This window comes from Corvus cornix, chromosome 3, assembly GCF_000738735.6.
Source record: "Corvus cornix cornix isolate S_Up_H32 chromosome 3, ASM73873v5, whole genome shotgun sequence".
Lineage (NCBI taxonomy): Eukaryota > Metazoa > Chordata > Aves > Passeriformes > Corvidae > Corvus > Corvus cornix.
In genome coordinates, this window is record NC_047056.1 from 94,441,090 (window position 1) to 94,459,707 (window position 18,618).

Genomic DNA, 18,618 nt, shown 5'->3' on the forward strand with positions numbered 1-18,618 from the left:
TACATCCCTTTCAGAGTTGCAGTTTGTTACCTCTGCATTGCCCTCTTGTCATGCTGGCACATAAACTACTTTTGGCCCGGGCAAGTAGTCTAGATATTTCTGTAATGGTGCAGCAAATGGAAAACTGGGTCAGTAACAATTCCATGAGATGCAAGATTGGCTTCAGAATACATGGATTATGATACAAAATATCTCATTAATATGTTTCATTTATTTATCAGTGCTACCTTTTAAATGTTTTTTATGTTTTTCCCCTATCCTCCATATTTGCTGGTGTCTCAGGTGGGTGGAAATTATCAAGTATACACTGCCTTCCACTGTTCTCTTTCTTACCGTCTGTGTATGTTACAAGCACAGACACCCCAGAAGAACAGGGAAATAATGGAGTACTCCATGTCCTCTCACTGTACATTCAACCAGCAGCTCTCAAAAGAAAGATAAAATCAGGTATTGCCGACCGTGTTTTTCTGATGCACTGCCGACGACTGATGACTTCCAAATAACTCACATCAGTTCATACTATCATACCCTCAGGCAGACATTTCTGTAAGGTTGAACCAGCTCAGACTTTTCTTAGGAGTACCTCAATGAGACCAGATGGTTTTTGTGGTGCAGCTTACAATAGACACACAGTTTTGCCTGTTTCAATGCTCCATTTAACAAACACATGCATTTTGCATATTTCTTGGTCTTGGTTACACTTCAATTTGTATTCCGATTTTTTCCCAATTATCTCACAGCAAGCAAAATGAGTGAATATTCTCATGTGAATCTCTCAAGCAATTGTTCCGAGGTTTTGACAATTTCTGAGGTTAAGAATATCTAATTGATAACAACAAGTTGTATAGCACAGATACTGCATAGAAAATTAGTTCCAAGGATGTTAAGAATGTTGGATAAGCCAAGCTGTCAAATAAACATCTTGTTTATAAACTCAATTGTTAAAAAAACTCAGTCTGCTAAAATACAGTCTACAAGAGATTTCAGTAAGTGACGGATGAAAAGTCATACACAATTTAAAAAATGACTGGCATATGAATTTAAATTAAACTTCATTTGGAGAGGTAATGGACAACTCTAATTAAATAAAAGCACAAATTAGGCAGTTTCCATGGAGACTTTGCTCACATGATCTGCCTGTATTGTATAACTCATACGCTTGTCCTCTAATGTGGCTGCACAAGAGTAAGGAATCAAATGAAAGTTATAACAAAAATATTCAGAAGGATCCTTTACATTCTTGCAAGTAACTAGGAGATCTCACTGCTAACTTCAAAATAAAGAAGATAGTTTTATATTTTTGAAAAAGCTATTAATTTATTCCAAAGGTCTATCTTGCACATATATTCAGAAACACTTATGGAATGAATGCATAACTTTATTTTCCCTTGCAAGAAATCAGCATCATAAAACAAGTCTGCCCAAAACTAGACTGTTAGGAGTAGGCTAATCAAGACTAAAAATTTGTGGGTCTGAAGTGTTTGAGAAAAAAAAAAGAAAAGAAATTTCTTTTTCAAAATTGAAGGGAAAGGTCATGCAATGAGATCCATAAGTCAGATTCTGACTTTGCTGTAAGCGTTCCTGTGCAAATTTGGACAGTCCACTTAATCTCTTTCTGTCTCAATTTCCCATTAGAATTAAGATTAGAATTAATTTCTCTCTTGTAGCTATACTACATTTGTTAGTGTCAGTGAGCCTGTTGTCTAGAAGAGCCTACAGAGAGCACAAAGAGATTAAATGTCCTTCCTACAGAAATGCTGTATTCTGTTATGAATAGGGTCTTGCAGATATTTCAAAGGAAATTAGAATTCCTTTGTCATTCCGTTAGATTTATGAATCTGTATGAGGGGTATGAGTAGGTCTTAGTGATTAGTTTACTTTCTAATTATGAGGACTTTTTATTTCTTTATATTGTATCACTATACCTATTCACATCACTATTTCACTGTTTATGTTGTCTTTCAAAAGGCTTTTGTCATTTCAGCCCTTGAAGAGATTCAATTTTTGTGTTCTGTACTTATGAAGCATAAATTAATCTAGAGTCTTGGTGGCTCTTACAGGATTACACAGATAATCTTTGTATGAGGTTGATCTGTACTCCAAACTCATATTATTCCTTCAGCAACAGACATACACAGCCTTTGTTTCTTCAGTTTAAATTTTTCCTAGAAATTACCATTTGTATTATTGACCACAGAAATGAAAAGCACGGCCTTCATTCATGAACACACAGCATTCGTGTTCATATCTCATAGTAATGGAGACAGGCAGGTGATCACAGCACTTTCACTCATGCTGAAATGCAAGTGTCAGAGGATGAGTGCATTCATGTCATGTCATTCACCTTCTCTATCTCACAGATCTATGGGATCTCAGCTTGCCCTTTGCTACCTACTGGTAGAACATTCTACACCAGTGGACATAGAAGAAAATGGTGTTAGCATGGAGTGCTTCAATGGGCAATGAATTGCAAACAAAGAGATTATGAAAATAGGATGATTTATAATATAAGTTTTTAAACAATGTGTGGAACACAGTTCTCACACAAGGGACACTTATCAGTATATACTGCACCACAGACAGGTCTAAATACAAAGCAAGACTTTTGCTCTGAAGCTGAAGCTAAAATGTAGCAAGAAAATCCACTCTCAACAGGGATCAAAATATTGACAAAAAATGAAAGTCTCTAAAAGTGCAGAGATATTTGCTTCTGTGAAAGCTCAATGTATAGTAAAATGATGCTGTGATCTGCATAAGTAGGAGAGCACAAACTATCATTTACATGTAGTATCTCATTTTCCTTTTTAGATATGCGATGTATCTGTCATTCATTCCAGTGCAACACTGCACAGATGACACTCAAAACTGTGATAGGAACCTTTCACAGCTGAAGTTCTCCAGACTTAAGCTTGGAAATGTCAGGAGATATTGTTGAGTTGGAATCAGCTTGACAGATCCAGATGGCTCGTTCAACCCTGAAGCTACTACATGTACAGTGGGAAATGACACAGACCAGTGCCCAAGATGAAGCTGGCATGGCACAGCTTTTGTCCTAAGAAAAGGCTGGATGTCTGTCAGGAGTGTGCCCCAGCTTGTTCTGTTCCATACCCTGCTAAGGAGATGTTCTCTAGGAAAGCACTGGTTGGCATGGGCCAAATCTGGTCAAGGCTATGTGCTGTGGCAGGGATGAATGAACTTTGCCCACCCTTCAAATTTTTTCATCTCAGCTTTAACTTCTCAGTATACTCTTTGAACCTGATCTATCAGTTTAAATCCTCTTTCCTCACCTGAAAAGTCTTGCCTCTCTGTTGGCCCTCATTTTTTATGCAGTCATTCTACCCTTAACAACCAGGCATGCCATTTCCATCTCCTAATTGTACTTCTTTTATAACCTATTCATCCACTAAATAGGCCCCAGTGTCAGTGGACTTGTTGCTCACATACTTTAAAAGGTTCACATCAGCAAGACTTATAATCAATTAACTGCCTTCTCCATCAGAATATAAGAGTAAGACTGAACTAGAACTGATACTGAACTTCTTAGTTCATAGGATTTTGCTTTATTTATTATTGGCCTGCTCTGGACCTCACACCAATTTTTTTCACTGTGTTCAAGCTCCCTATGGCAGCTTCTGTTTTTCAGTTTTTATATAGTGCCTGGTATTATAAGTGTGACAACAAATGAGAGAAAACACAGGCCTAAAAATGTCCAATTTAAACTGCAGCTGGAATTTCATTCAATCACATAATGACAGATCATAGAATGTGTCCAGATGATGAATATGGGGCACTCACCACATCACTCCATAATCTGAGAAAACAAAATCACCTCTCCCAGACTAGGAAAACTTAGAGATCTAGAAGAGAAATCTCCTGTACCTCAAATCCTGCTACGCAATCAAAGCACTTCATGCAGGGGGCCTTTGACCCTGGCCAAAGACATCCCCAGGCTGCTCAGTGTATATCATGAGAACAGAGAACTGAGAACTGGTCCTGACCTCGAGGTAACAACCAAATGTCTGCATGCCTGGGAGATGTTATGGACTCCTCACCCCTCCTGGGAGACAGCTAATTGGATTGGTTTGGACCTTGCCCAGGAGGCTAAAAACACTTCTGGCAAACCTACTCCTTTCCTCACCCAATCCTCAAGAGGCTACATCCAATCTTTATTACATCTATAAAGTAAAGTAGGCATGGCAAAGGCTCCTCCTCCAGCCATGATGCCAACTGGCATGCTATAGCCATATCTTCAAAAACAGGTTGGATCCATCCAAACTGTGACGGGGAATGGTCCCTTGCCCATGCTAATTCCCTAGTAAAGCCTGGGAATTATTTGGGACAGAGGAGATTTGTTGGCCAAGTTTAAAACTAAGACAGGAACCTGTCTGAGCAGCATTACAAACAATCAAATTTGTATTTGTTGGGCATTGTCCTGGCACTGTTTAATTTACTACAGATGTAGCCCAGGTGGCAGTATTGTCAAATACAATATTCTCATGCATTGTTCTCACAGCATGCTGATAAGGAACAAATACACAGAAGGACAGCAGGGCTGAGAAAACTCTGACTGAAATAAAAATTAAAGCTGATAGTAGCAGATTTAGGGTTATTGAGGTTTTCCTTTGCAAGAGGCCTGTGTGAGAAGTATTAACAGTAAGAGGAAGTCATTGTTTAATTAAGTTGTTTTTGCTTTTCTCATCACAGCCTCCTTTTTCCTTGTTCTAATTTTTCTCACAAACACACACACACACATAGGAGTGTTCCTGAAGAATTCAGCAGAGATCTTTTCATCCCAGTATGGTGGCTTGCACAGTGGCCCAAAAGGATATTGCTAGAAGCAGGGCAAATGCATAGATTGCCTAAAATACCTTTCCAACCTCCTGCAACCAGCACTTAAGGGACTTCCTGAGATAGAAGTTTAATCTAGACTGTAATTTTTAATAGCCACCAATGGATCTATCCTCTATGGATTTATCTAATCTTCTCTGAGCCCATTTATACTGATAGCCTCTACTGCATCCTGTGCCAGTGCACCTCACGATTTAATTATGCTTTATTTGAAAAAGAATTTCCTTTTTGTTTGTTTATCAGGATGCCTGATAATTAAATTAGGTGCCTCTAGTTCTTTGGTTGTGAAAAATAATGGATCATTGAGCCCTACTCACTACATCTATATCATTTATAATTGTGTAGAACACATCCCTCCCTTAGTCCTCCCTTTTCCAAACCAAGGAATCAATCTGATTAGTATTTTATTATGGCAAAGTTATTCCAAAACTCTCATGATCCTTTTCACTCTTCTCTGTACATTTTTTTTTTTTGCTCTGCTATGTCATTTTCAGACATAGCAGCCAGAAATTAAAATGGCTTTAGAGTATGGGGGTTTTTTTACTGTGGTATGGTGTAGTTCTCTGCTTCTTTTCTTCTATTTTATTTTTAATATCTTCATCTGCCCTTTTCATAAGTTAGAGAATTCATTAGTCATATTAAGTTGTGCCCAAGAGAGACAATTTGTTTGGCTTTTCAAACACAAACATACTTTTCTTATATATTACACTAACAAATATTGAAGAATTCCAGCCTTTTACTTAGCTCATGTTACTCTTCAAAAAACACTTCAAACCACCCTTAAAACAAATCACTCCCTGAAAATCAGGACTGAGGAATTCCTGTTCTTTTGCTTTCATCCAGGCTTTCCACTTTTATACAGCATAGTTCCAGACAGCAGGACTATGAAATCAGGCATCAGTTTTCAGAGAGAGTAGCCAGGCACACAGCCTAATAAATCAGGGAGAGGAAGCTGGCTGTGTCCCTCAGGTCCCATCTTGGAAAAAGAATAAAATAAAATATATTGCAGGGGACCACAGAAGCTGTCAGGGATCATCTTGGTCTTGGCACACTGACTCCTACCTCCCAGCTTTTGGCAGCTGAAAATCATCCACAAAACACAGGTTGCCTTAGCAATACTGTGGTGATCACCCTGAAAGGCTTTGGTTCCCCACAGCAGCCTCTCCTGAGCCAGCCAGGGTCATTTTGCTCCTTGCAAGTGTTTCTGAGCCGCCTTATCCCTTTTCCCCCAGAGAGCCGCAAGTTCCTCTTCCCTCACCCAATTAAAGCAATAAATGCAAAAACATGTTGGATGATGCTGTGAAGTCTTAAAGCAGGGTCACTTTCAGTCATTCTAGAACTTAAATGAATAATTCAGTTAAATAACTCTATCTTTTCATATCAAAATTAACAAGTGACTGTGAGCAAAAAAAGATTAAGTCAGTGATAAGACATTGTGTCCAGACTCAGCTCCGTGTGATGTGCTTCAAACAGTCTATGAAATTCCTAAAAGTTCTTTCTTCCTGGATTTTTCATGGCTGAATGACTATGTCAAGCCCCTGAACAAGCAATTTACCCTTCACTGTTTTTCAGGATCTGTGAGAGGAATCCCAAATATTCTATGATAAAAAGTGGGACTATTAAAAAATACATCATCTCATTACTGTGATTTATAACCCATATGCTGTGAACCCAGTAGCTCTGGATACCCCAGGAAAATCTTTATTTCTCCCTACAGCTCTTCAGAATCCATTCTACTTCTTTATGCAGGTAAACTGCAACATTGCCTTTGGTACACTTTCATCTTGCACCGACTGTGCCAGCTCTTGGAAGGACTCGCAGCTGCCTCACAGCGGACAGTTAAGAAGATCCAAGAAGTTTATCTGGGACCTTAGCAGAGAGGAAATAGAAAACAGAGGGATTTTGCACAGCTGCGAAGGCTAAACTGTCCTGTCAGAGAAGTAAAATGCTCACCAAGTCTATTAAAATACCTGCAGAAATTATATGACAACATACTTAAGAGAGTCCAAAGTGAGGAACAATCCCAGAGCACAGTGTAGCATAAAGTCCAGTAGTGAGAGAGGAGTATACAAGTCAGACAACTTGACTTACACATCTCCTAAAAACACATAAAAATTGTCCCTGAATTGCACTGGTTTGTGAAGAGGAAACAGGATATTTCTCATACTGGATGAGTGTAGTTATTTAGTGATCTTTCTATCTTCTGCATATGCATGGAAATGAAAAGGCATTTAGAAAATACAAACTGTAGATTAAATTAGCTTTTTCAATATATTTGAAAATCACTTTGAAAACAAGCATTTCTTTAAGACTTTTCTTAAAAATGACTGATATCTCTAATATCAAACTATGTTTGACAGAACACGGGGTTTTTAACCTTTCCACTGTCAGGTTAAAACTAGATATGCTCACAGTATATTTTGCTTTACTCTTTGGTAAAAACCACAACTAGTTATACAACAATTATTACTAGCAGGTCATGGTATTCTGATTCTACAGATTCATTTTATGGTGGGGCAAAAGGTCTGAGCAATGTCCCTGTCTTCCAAATGTTCAATAAATAAGATATTTTAACATTAGAGAACAACTGCATTTGTTACACTGATCTACCATGGTAGGAGACATCTAGCATGGAAAACCTTTGACCCTGATGGGACGTGAGAGCAAAGTCAGCAGTTCCACTGAAAACTGAAATTAGCTGTTAGTATCTGCAGTTGTGAAACCCCTCAATGAGGCCTTTGACATTAGATGATGAAGCTCTATATAATTGGAGACAGGATGTGCATGTGTTTGTCTCTATGTGCAAAGTGAAAAGAGAGCGCAGGGAGGGCTCAAATATATTCATTCCTACACAAGACAATTTTGGTGAGGATTTCTGTGAACACTTAAATGCTGGGGTGGTGAGATTGACAGCTGGTGGGGTTTTTTATTTAGCAAATATGATTACATAATATATAATATACAGCTTCCTTTTGGCAATTTAAGCAGATATGAAATGCAGTACCTATAAATGAGCCCTTTTTCTCTCTCAGAAGTAGAAATAACCAGGACAAGTTTTCTTCCTAGAAAGAATCATGGGTCTGGAGCAGCTGTAGCAGGCAAAGACTGATGGATCAGGATGCCTCATTTCTTTGCCCTATGTTTTCATCATCCCGTGGATGCTGCTGAAGTTATGCTCAGCAGCTCAGATTTAATGCATTTTCCAGAAATTGGTTATTAGTTCCTCCCCCACGACCCCTATGCAATTGCAATGTGAGGCTTGCTCTTTCATCTACTTCCTTTCATCTCTCTTATCTTTCCCTTGTCTCACATCCCTCTCTTTTCCATCTCCTTCATAGATCTGCTTTATTTTTTCTTCTTTTTCCTTTTAATTCTTCCCCATTAGTCTTTTCTTTCTTTTTTTTTAAATCTTCTTCTTCCATCCTCAGTCTTAATATTATTGAGGTACAAGTAATATGGCACAGGTTGAGTGTCACCTGAAGATTTTGTGCATGCATGTGTAATCCCAACTATGTGTTTTACTGAGTTATTTGTACCACCAGGTCTTTAATGAAGCATTGCAAATATTTAGAAAAAACAAATAAACTTTTTCCCCTTCCCATAGCAATTTTCTGCTACAAATTATAAAATCACAGCTTAGAAATAACTTAAAATTAATAAAATTGTTAAGTGATATTCTAAAATGAAAGAAACATCTATGTTTTCATATTAATTTTATACAGTTTTTTCTTTTTTCACAAGTTAAAAGAGATCGCAGGCAGCACATGTTCAAGGAAGAAAAATGAAACTTCTAAAAATGTCAAAATAGGGTGCTTCAACAATTAAAAGTCTCTTTTTTCCCTCTGAATTTTTTTTTAAGAAGGAATTTTTTTGGAACTGACTCATAAACAAGTTCAGTTACAGGAAGGCTGTGCTTTACAAAGAAAAGGAGTTTGCCAACTACCTCACCACAGAGAGCTTTCTCACTGGCATTTGTTTAACACTCTGCACAGTGGGTGCAACCCTCCTTGGGTCCTCTGTAGTTGCTCAAGAAACTGTGTATATAGCAGATATTTCTGTGATTGCTTAGGATACATAGATACACTGACTCATTACATTTTAAAACCAATTATGATGGAGCTGAGGTGAACCTTTCTGTTTGTTGGTAGTGACATTCAATTACAACCTGAGCAGCTGCTGGGTTATTTGGATTTTCCCTATGACACAAACAGAAATTAAGTAGAAGGAGAATCAATTCTCTGTGTGGACAGTGAAAACAGAAAACAAAATAATAACCTGTATATTGCCAGATGGGCAGAATCAATATTTAGGATGTTGCAAAAGGTATACAGGTGCTTGGCCAGTTCCTAATCTTAAAGTTCACCGTACTGATCTTATCAAAAGAGCTGAATTTTTCATTTCATTTCTCAAGGATAGGCTTCTCATCGAATCACCTGCGGAGCCTGGGCACTCTCGTCTTCCTCCCCTTAGTGGGGAGGAGTGGGCAGCTCTAGAATGATCCCTGTCCAGCCCGTTTCTCCAGGGACTAAGGAAAGTGCTGGGTTGCCAGGCTCATCACCTCCACTCCTCAAATGAGGGCCTAAAGCAAAATGACATTAAGCCAGACTTGTCATGATTACTTAAAAAGGAACTGAGAAACTGAACACAAATATTTGCTCTCTCAGCAAAGGTGCTATTTGTTCAGGACACTTCTCTAGCTGCAGTTATGTTTGTAGCTGCTACGCTGGCAGAAGTAGAACCTAAATTTCTTGCACATTTAAGTGCTGCTAATCCTACTTGAGCCACAAAGTAAAATAGTTTCCAGACCTTGTTCCCTACAAGAATTTCTCTTTGAGGTCTGTGTGTGGGCAAATACTCAAGCAGAGCCAAGGTCACTGACATTATGCACATGGACTCTTTCTACTCCTGTACCTGCAACACACTAAAGGTACTTTGGACATATGTTCACTCAGCCTTTTCCTGCTCTGGCAACAATACATGGTCAGGAATACATCCAATTTGTTCTTTGGAAGAACTCACACCACTGAAAAATTTAACTTAAAAAAGGTATAATAATATCTACTTATATATTTGATCAGATTTGGTTTGTTTAATGTGCTAAAGAATACTAGCTCTGCTGAGTAACCATCCATCTGCCTGTAAGGTAAGTCAAATCAAGCCTGTAAGTTAAAAAAACCTGGAATTAGATCATATCTGCCAATAGTACAGTGTAAAGAAGTTCAGTTACCAAGGCTCAGCAGATACATGATGACAATAAATTACTGCAACACACTGGTGTGGAAGGGCCCTCACTTTGATATGTCCATCACGGACACAAACTATATAGGAAACTAACACATCATTCCATTTACAGCTACATTTGGGCAGTTTCAGTACCTTGAACACAGTATCTTTCAATTGCAATCCATTTTTACCACAATCTTACTTTAATCACTGTTCAGGATGTCCATAAACATTTGCTGGGATGTTACATATAGTCATGCAATATTTCAGCCATGGCTGCGTTTTCAAGGAAAGGAGGAGAAAGGCTTGTATACAGGTCTTCAAGCTCACATTGCAAATGGGAACCAAATTACAGTTAGGCTCATTCTGCTTCTCCATATCTTTGTTTATTCAAGGTCATTCAAGGCCAGAAGCTGCAAATGGAATATTGAGATTTTAATTTCTGATGCAATGCTCAAATCAAGCCCAGGCTGGTAGTGACAAACTCGTTGGCTGAAAATGAATTAGCAAATTCTGTGAATTCCCACAAGAGAGGCATGTCATCATGACAAAACTTTCAGCTCTTCTCTGTTGTCTGAGAATGAAAGGACAAGGGGAATAAAATAACATGTCAGCCTCTTACCCCATCAGAATGAAGTCACATCAGCAAGACAGTACCAGGAATCTTGTTTCCGTGTACCCATTATTCACCCACACAACTGGATGTAGCTTCTGTGCTGTCATTCTGGCAGCTCTTAAGGACACTTGCGAGTGCTTAAGAATGCAAAGATGGTTTTGTTTTATGGAAATCCATGAGTAAGGCCTCCACAATTTTAGTAATTTGGTCTCTCAGTAATGGGATTTAAAATGAGTTTAAATCAGTGCTTAATTTCTGCTCTTTCAGGACAATGCCAGTGATTAGTAGTAATGTTTGACTTCCACTTCCATTTTTTTAATGCAGCTGTAATGCCGTCTGCATTTGGCTGCTGCTTTAATGATTACTAATGACTTTATTTTGAAAGTAATATTACTTTTTGTATTCATTCTCCGGCCTCTGAGCAAAAAGCTAATTTGAATCAAATTATGTAGTCTCTTCATACAAGACCTTCCGTTGGTTAAACTTCATTTGGAGTCAGTCCGAAGGAAAATGGCAAAGGCACTGAAAGCACACCAGGTATTTACAGGTGGCAGAAAGACTATGACTGTGTGAAAGTGGTGGCTAAAAATAAATAAGCAAAAATAAGCCAACCTAACAAGAAACATATATCAATGACTTTTTAGCCATCAGTTCCAACACTGAAAGCATTTAATGGGTTAAATTTCACTGTTGCATCCTCAGTTCTTATATGTAGAATCATCTCCCATCACATCCGTGCAGACAATCACCTATGGCAGCACTGATGGCTGTGGTCTGTGCAGTCTTTTATTTAAAATATAACTCTGAGCTTGCCTTATTTATGCATCCCTTCCTTTCGGATTTCCTGAGGAATTTTTTCTTGACTTACTCCTTGATGGAGAAGTAAATTTGTGGGGGAGAGGGCTGTTGGGAGCTTTGGTGTTCTTGTTGTTTTTCTCTTTTTTTTCACTTATTACTCCTGTTCTTAGAAAATATCAACTCCTTGAGACCTACATTTGTTTGCAGGAATGTATCAATTTTGATGAAGGTTTCCTCTTCCACTCAAAGGGAGAAGGAAATATGCCTTAGCAGAACTTGCTAATTTTGACATTGATTCAGCATAGAAGAAGCAGCTGTCAGCTGTTACTTTATCTGGGTCAGGTTTGGTGTCAGAAAACAAGTCCCTCACTTTGATCAAGCCCTCAAAGTATCTTGATGTTCTGGACTTGATATTTTCTAGGGTTTTTTTACTGGACCTATTTAAATTAATTTAAATGGTTAAATGTTTGTTAAGACAGAGGGAGGATGATTCATCATGCCAAAAGTCAAGTAACATCAAGTACAATAGAAAAAGCAGAAAAACATGTTTGGGTTTCTCGTATTGCCACTAGTGGTCATATACCTCTTCAGCCACTCATAAAAAAAAAAAAAGGAGAAAGGAAAAAGCAAACATAAAGGTTTCAGTTTCTGCTGGGTCTGTCTGGGATGAAGCTTGCTTTCTTCATGTCAGCCCAAAGGAAGGAGGAAGAGGAAGGATGTTTGTGGTTATGGTATTTGTCTTCCAAGTCATCACTATGGGTGCTGAGTCCCTTGTTTCCAGGGAATGCCTGCACACTCACCTGCTGATGGGAAATAGTGAATGAATTCCTTTGTTTGGCTCCATGTGCAGTTCTTAATTTCTTTATTAACTGTCATTATCTTGGTCCATGAGACTTTTCACCTTCCCTCTATTTTCTCCCCATCCTGTGGCAGAGGGAATGTGGAAGCAGTTGCTTGGGCATTTGGCTGTTGGCTGGGGTCAGTCGACCAGCCAGCTTTGCTGCAGTTCTGAAAACTTGCAAGCCTGACAAGTCTTGGGATAGTGAAAAACTATTTTCTGTTCAAATGTTTAATTCTCCAAATAAGACCAGTACCTGTTTGAATATCCTCCACATTTAATTTGAAATTACTATCATTTGCACCCCTCAAATGGTCAACTTAGTAGACAATTGGACTCGATGATCTTAGAAGCCTTTTCAAACCTTAATGGTTGCATTTTGCCCCTCATTCCATAAAAGGGAAGGAAAAGGGTTTTTTCCCCCCACAGAACTTCATCTAAAGTTTTTGGATTTATGGACAAAAGGGAAATTATCAGTGACTAAAACTTACCACCTTTGAAAGATACAGAACATGACATATTTTGTTGAAATGCTTTCACTCATACAAAACTCCATGATGTTATGCTCAAATACCCTCTCCCCCACCCTGAATTTACTACATCATTGAGGCAGTGAGAGCAGGGCCTCCTGTGCTATCCCGTGCTCACTCCAGTAGTTTTCCATCTCCTACATGCTGATGTGTGCTTATCCATCTTCAGCCCTCTGTTCTCACACCCATAAACACACTTGCTCAGGTCATATGCCTTCTTATTAAGAACAATTACAGCACACGAAACTTTAATCTGGCTAGAAATCACCAGTTGCTAAGCAATAGCAACTCAGGCCTTCACCACCAAGAATAGACACTGGGTCCTGGTAAAAACTTCACTGAAGCCTGAGCAACGGCAGCTTCGTTGCCATCGGTAGTGGAGCTAAATACATCAGCAAATCTGCTGAACTAGTTAACAGAAATCACACTTGATGGCAGGATAAATGTGCCCATGGATAATGTTGTCCAGGACAGCATGACAGGGCTTCCTTCAAAATTCATTAAGTTATACTCTTGGTGTTCTGGACACATGGACCCAGCCCCAGTTAGACCCAGGGGCCCCTAAAATATCCCCATTTGTTCTCTTTTGTTTCTCAGTTGGCAACAGCTTTCTTCTTCTCAAAGCTCCAATCAAAAGTGGTAAATAACGAGAAAAACTCCATTAAAAGAACTCCCAGACAGAGAACTAGCATGATATCTGTAAATCGCTGCTCAATCTGTGTTGTAGTAATTTCTCCTCTTATTTTTTCATCTCAAAATTGAAGATTATAAATACTATTTTCTTAAATTTACAAAATCTCATTGCTGCATTGCTCAGCTCATGCATTCCTAATGCTACAATGCCAGATTTAACATATACGTAATGAAATAAGTAACTGATACTAGATTATTATGGTTATTCCTAGTAGTATGATAGTATTAGCATTTCTAATACTTATTAGAAGAATTGTTTTACTGAAAACAGTTCACTAAGAAAGTCCACCATCTGGGACAGAAAGGCCCTCAAATGGATGTTAAGACACCTGGAAACTCTGTAGCCGTAGAATTTTTCATCCTGGTCTTTTATTTTTTTTTAAGAACAGTAATGGCTTCAAGGATGAAAAATGGCATTAGAAAAGTTAACAAAAGCAACACAGAAACAAATATTTGGGTGCCTTAAGTAGAAAGATACAGATGTCTCTTGCACGGGTCATGTTTCATGTAACTGGCAAATAAATATTGTGACAATATACACATAAGATGTGCAGAAACAGACTCTCTAACCTACCACTAATAGTAAACAAATGGATATGCAAATGGAGTGGCAATTTAGGACTGCACCGTCTGCATATATTGAATTAAAAAGCCATCACTAATTGGCATAGATATCTATTTCCATTTACAGGGATCAGATTTCCCCTGGAGATGCAACTAAGACCATACAGAACATATGAAAGTGTGAGTAAAAGTAATTTCAATGTTCCAGTCTGTAGTTTATAAAAATTCTGTGGGTTTTTTATTCTGCTGTTTCAATTATGTCATGTGTTATAAACTCTGTGAAAGTTTTAAAAGTAGACATTAATGCTTCCTTTGGTTGTTTCCACTCTTCTTGCCTTTTTTCTATCCATTTGAACATAACTAGGAGGAATATGATACATCTGTAGAAAGGAAAATATCAGGCTGAAAAATATAACTTCCTTATATCATGATTAATCAGATAATCAGACATAAATTTTATAGGTATGGTGGTAGAAACCTACTGCCTGCTTGCCAAGTGCAAACTGGAAAAATCTTAACCCAGCATACTAAGCAAGAGTTTATAAAGGATTACTAGAATCCTTCCTGTCTGAAATGCTTAAGACATCACACTGTAGGATATAGATGACTCCTTGATCCTAAGAGCCTTTGTCACAACCAACAACATTTTTTTCTGTTTTCCCACCACTAGTCCAAACATTTTTAGCCAAAATTACATTTCTTCTATTGTTTGTAAATCATATTTATAAATTATATATTTTGTTCAATCTTCTCCATTTTCCATGGACACAAAGTCAAAAAGTAGAGGCAGAAGATAATTGCAGAAATCCTTCAGGATCCTAACTACATGTCCAGCCTGCTTTTATTGCTGGGATTTTACTTCATGCACCACCTTCCTGATTTCCTTGATAATTTTTTTAACATCAATTTTTTTTCTTATGGCTCCAGATTACTCTCGGTGTTTTCTTTATGAAGTTGATTTTTTTTTAATATGTGTCCAAAACTCACCTCTACATGAAATTATAGACCCTATAATATCCTTGTATGTCTTAAGTTTGGCTTTTATTAGTATTTCAAAGCTGTCAATTATCTACTGAGAAAAGCAACAGGCGTTCTTACTTTGTACTTGTGCTGTTCCTTAATTAATTTTCTTATTAAATTGCAAGTAATTAACATTCTCTGGCATTTAAACTACATTTTTTATATCAGAGATTATTTATCTAAACATGTTCAAGATTTCCTCATTAGCTATCAACGCTACTTTTTTTGTTCCCATTAACTTTACAGCTATTTATTTCATCATTTGGAGTCTCCTAGAACAAGATGTATCAATATCCGCTAAAATTCACTATGTTTATAACAACAGGTGCCTATGCATATACCACTGGTGAGAAAAATGTTAATACTTCTGATTTGTTGAAGTGGGTGAAGGTCAACATTTGTCTGAAAAGTTGTTAAAAAATATAGCATATGAGGTAAAAGACAGTTAATGAGCAGATGAGAAAGAAATAGCTCATACCAATCAAGCACTTTCAAAAAGCCAAGCCTTCATGGGAAAACCTAAAAGAAATCTTGTTAACATAAGTTCTGCTCAGAAAATATCCACCGTTTTCTGCCTCCTGTTCCCTGGTGTCAAGACATTTTATGAAGATATTTTGATCTCAGCAAAGCTTCACCATAGCCCAGCAAGAGAAATAAATTCGTTTTCCCTTGTATCCCTTCCTCTGTTCTCTAGGAGCGTGGCTGCAGCCCAGAGACTCGGCTAAGCAGCATTTTCAGCTCTGAGACAGGCTTGTCTTAGGAAGTACCCCATCTTGTAGCATTTTTCTAGCTGAAGAATTTAAAATTGAGAGGGTTTCATACTGAACTAGAATTAAAAAGAATTAAAATATCCTTCATGAAGCAAACTTTTATTCCTAAGGTGCAGTTACAGCTTTTACATGTCCAAAAAATGTATTCTGTTGGAAAAGAAAAAGGGAGGAAAAGGCACCTCGTGAGAAAAAATGAAAACCAGATTTTGTCTGAAAGGAAACAGAAAGGTGTATTAGTAGAAAAAGAAATTAGAGAATAATGTTGAATACAAGTAAGGATGTCTTTTCAAAGGAACTAATAAAAGTCTAGCTAATTCCTGGGTTCTTCATCCACAGACTCTGAGGATTGGTAACTCAATGCTTGCATGAGACATCAGTTTACCTCTTTAATCTAAACAATTTTTTCTCCAACATTTTTAAGTTTCAAGTATTTTTTGTATCACTATTGTACCTGGTACATAAAACCCTGCTTTTCGTTAAAATGAACCTGTCACTTTTATAATTTGCAACAGCTTCTGCTTGTTGAATTAATGTGAATTTTGGTGGTCTGTGTGGGTTCCAAGGTGCTAACACTCACTTTTTGTTTTTCTGCTTTTAATCATTAGCAATAAAAATAGAATTTAGTTTACTACATGGTGGGAGTCCTGAGGCTTCTGTCTTCAGATATGCCAAATGTCTTGCTTTGTCTAGGCAAAGCCAACTTTGTGAGAAAAACAAAACAAAATAAAGCCCCGAAGACAGCTTTTCAAAATTTAAAAATTTGCTTAAATTGTTTTCCAAGTAACTAAGTCCATGGAAATATATACTTTAGAGATAATATTCTGCATTAGAAATTACTCATCAGACAAATAATAGATCTTTACTCTTGTTGCTTTCTTAGAATTCAGAGTAGTTTTCAGAGTATCCTTTAATCTGAGTCACTACTTTCTTGGAGCCTGTTTCTTCGACAATAAAATGTTTATATCCAACTTTTTGTCACTGTACATCAAAATTAAAATCTAAATGAGATTAAATATGCTCAGTTTGCAAACCTTTTTTATTCATTTCCCTTTTTCTCTTTCCCCTACTAGTCTGGAATTTCTATTGATAACTCTTCATGATTCATGCAGACTACACTGTACTAAAAAACCTGGAACTTTGTCTTTTGCTTTCTGACCCTCTTTTGACCATCTCCTTTTTTGCTTTTCTGACCATGGCATGTTTGCAGCACATACCATCTCTGTCATCTCTGTTCTGTGCAAAAAGGACCAGATGCCATACTTGGGATGTTCTCTATGGATAACAGCATCATGAGCAAGTCAAACTACAAAGTAAGGAAAAATAATAATAACTAAAAAACCTCATAATAAAAAAGTCTTCATTTATGATGTGTAGTTCCTTCATTCCTAAAAACAAATATGAGTTGATGACAGTGACCAAAATGCATGGAAAGGACGGACAGGAGTCAAACAGGAAAGACTGAGTCTGAAATGCTTAGAAAACATGAATGCTCAAGTTATGCGTGGCTGAGCAATCAGAAAGCTGCAAAAGATATTTTTCAGATTTTTTCCCAGCCCATAGGCTGCAAATTGGGCACCTGAAAGTTGCAGAAAAAGTTTTAACTTTTACCAGGTAAAAATCAGGAGGAGATTCACACATTTTTAAAAGGAAATCACCAGTTTACAATTAATCAGAGAGTGGAAAAAGCTACACAGTTCCCTTTTCAAAGATTTTACTTTCACAGATCTGCTTTTGGCATGCAGAAAGAGCACAAATAAAGTGTAGAAGAATTAATGAAAGGAAAAACAATACATAGAAATTGTGAAGCATTGCTCTTGTAGGTGAATGTCAAGGGGATAAGGGGTTGAGTAGCAACAGGATGCAGTTTGCTGAATTAAATGAAGAGTCTGCATGTCAAAGTTAAGAATAAAGTGATATTTTTACCTTAGCTTTTCTCTGAAGATCTGTGCTGTCCTTTCTGCTGCTAGAACATAATGGAAAATTTGACCTTTCAAATCCTTTTCCCTAAATTTCTTGTGATAAATATTTCATTTAATACACAAAACAGAGTTCAATATTCTATTTTCAATTTTCAAGAGCAAGTTAGTACAGTTGGCCATGCTTTCCAGTTCATGTTGAGCCTCTCATGTCCTGGCCTTTCAAAGGGCCTTTCAAAGATGAACTAAAATTCACAATTACAGCTAACTTTCTGAAAAACAAATAAAAAAGATAAAAGATTGGTGAGGTGCCAGAATCTGGGCAAATGGGAGAAAGCTGTGAATAAGGAACTTGTGAATCTTAATTATTAGTTTTGCTGCTGGTTTGATTTGAATCCTTGGACAAGTGGCAATCTTTCTGCCTCAGCTATTCAATCTCCATAATGTGAAATACAGCTGTACTCTTCAAAGACAGCTCATGAGCTTCTATTTCTGAGTTTATTCAGGTCTTTGTTGCCAAAGTGGCTGCAATGGGCCCACTGAAAGCAGTGCTGAGATGGAGTAGAATGGGCAGTGCTCATGGAAGGGCTGTGTGTCCATCCACCTGTTTGCTACAGCTGCTGGTTTCCTATGCGGGACCATGGCACCAGCTGCTCCCACAAACGGAGGCATTTCATGCCTTTACACCTCCCCTGGTCTCTGTTTGCCCCTCTACAGCTTGCAGCCTCATAAATATAATGATTAAAAATATGATGGTTATAAAATATAATACCATGCAACTACTAGTCACAAACTGGCTTAA

The 18,618-nt window shown here is 37.6% G+C and overlaps 1 protein-coding gene across 11 annotated transcripts in view; it reads right to left on the reverse strand.

Annotated features, from left to right (window-relative positions):
* The window catches only part of DLGAP2 (DLG associated protein 2), a 459,270-nt gene that overhangs the window by 106,237 nt on the left and 334,415 nt on the right, over positions 1 to 18,618 (reverse strand). The window lies entirely within an intron of this gene.